The sequence below is a fragment of the Heterodontus francisci genome, chromosome 30, assembly GCF_036365525.1.
Source record: "Heterodontus francisci isolate sHetFra1 chromosome 30, sHetFra1.hap1, whole genome shotgun sequence".
In the NCBI taxonomy this organism is placed as follows: Eukaryota; Metazoa; Chordata; class Chondrichthyes; order Heterodontiformes; family Heterodontidae; genus Heterodontus; species Heterodontus francisci.
This window is the reverse complement of record NC_090400.1, coordinates 16,080,998-16,082,763: the sequence shown is the minus strand read 5'-3', so window position 1 is coordinate 16,082,763 and position 1,766 is coordinate 16,080,998. Positions and strand designations below refer to the sequence as shown.

Below are 1,766 nucleotides of genomic sequence, written 5' to 3'. Positions count from 1 at the left end.
CTGTTCCTCCTCGAAAACATCACAGCTCCCGGTCTCCCGGAGCTCAGGTGCGCCAGACGTGTCTTTGCTCCCGGTGTCCTGGAGCTGAGATGCGTTGGCCACGTCGTTACGTGTGGGGCATTGGGGTTGGGGCACGCTGGGCCCATCACAGCTTCCAGTGCCCGGGGGCTGGGATGCTTTATCATCCATCTCGGAGTTCTGCCGCCTCTTTTGAAGGGGCTGTCGTTCCAGCATTTCCCCGTCCAGTGAAGAGGAGTTGTTGCAGTCTGATTCAGAAGAGAGCCTCCTCTTGCCACTGGTTTGGGTGGTGGCTTTGGGATGTTTTTTCTTTGTGGTTCTCCTCTGGACCACTTGCCACTGACCTGTTTGTCCATCTGCTGCCTCCTCCTCCATTGATTCTGTCTGTGGGGGAGGGGTTTCCGGGCGCTGGGTAGGTGCTGGGTCGTTGGTTTCAGCCGCCTCCCCTTCCTTCTCAGGTTGAAGTTCCTCACTGCGGAGAAGGTTGCTGGTCTCCTTTCGAACAGCGGACGCCTTCGTCGAACCTTCGCCCGGCCATTCCTTGGACCTTGCCGCCTGAGCATAGCTTTGACAACGTTTGGGACAGGTCTTGTAGAGATGGCCTGCCGCACCGCACAAGTTGCAACACTTAGTCTGCTTACAGTCCTTGGTCTGATGGCCTTCCTCCTTGCAGTTCTTGCAAACAACCGTGCTGCAGTTGGCTGCCATGTGACCAGATTTGCCACAGGTGCGACAAACTCTGGGCTGCCCAGCGTAGACCAAGAAGCCTCGACTTCCCCCGATAGCGAAGCTGGAGGGAGGGTGGATGATGGCTCCACTGGGATCTACCTTCAAGGTCACCTTGACCTGCCGCTTGCTGGTCCAGATCCCAAAGGGGTCCTTGACATCAGTGCTGCTGCCGGCCACCTCGACGTACCTGGCGAGAAAGGTGAGTACATCCACCACCGGAACATGGGGGTTGTAGAGGTGAATCGTCACCACCCGGTCCCGTTGTGACGGAAGCGTGAAGAGCGGCTCCGCTGTGAGGATCGACAGTGGCGCCCGGTCCCCTTTCTCCTTGAACGCCTTCAGGAACTTGATGCATCCCGCCACGTTCCGGAACGTCACGTCGAAGTATCCACTGCTGGGGAAATCCTGCAGGCAGAAGACGTCCGTCGCTTGAAATCCGCAGCAATCGAAGAGAATTTTCTTGATGAAGAAGGTGCGATCGACCGGTGCATCTCCTTCCTTGTCCTTCACGACCACCCGAACGGTGTTGCGCACTCCCTGGCCCGAAGCTCGAAAATTGGTTATAGCCATTTTACTCAAAGCTTCCCCAGGATCAAAAAGCAATGATCATGGTCTCTTCTCAATCAAATAAGCACTGATAAGAACAGATACTACACTTGATCTTAGCCAAAAGGCCGAGAAGCACCTGAAGAAAGATAATCTCTTCTAGAATTAGGCTTGAGTACAGAGCAGCGGTTTCCAAACACTGCCTGTGGGCCATGTCTGGCTCACGTAACTTTTACCTCATTCTGTACCTGAACAGTACTGTACCCAAATGTTCTATACGACATATTTGGTAGCTGTATCAGACTGCATCTGAAAAGGGCATAGCAACAAAAATCTCATAGAAAGGAATGTCAGTTGGCTTAGCACATAATTTTTCTATTCATTTTTGGAATGTGTGCAGCGCTGGCAAGGCAGCATAGATTGCTCCCAAGGGAAGCAAGAGCCAATGACATATTGTGGGACTGGAGTCACAT

At 53.6% G+C, this 1,766-nt stretch overlaps 1 pseudogene; it reads right to left on the bottom strand.

Moving 5' to 3' along the window:
• Positions 1–1,324: 1,324 nt before the first annotated feature.
• On the bottom strand, positions 1,325–1,433 carry LOC137346902 (U2 spliceosomal RNA; annotated as a pseudogene).
• Positions 1,434–1,766: the final 333 nt, after the last annotated feature.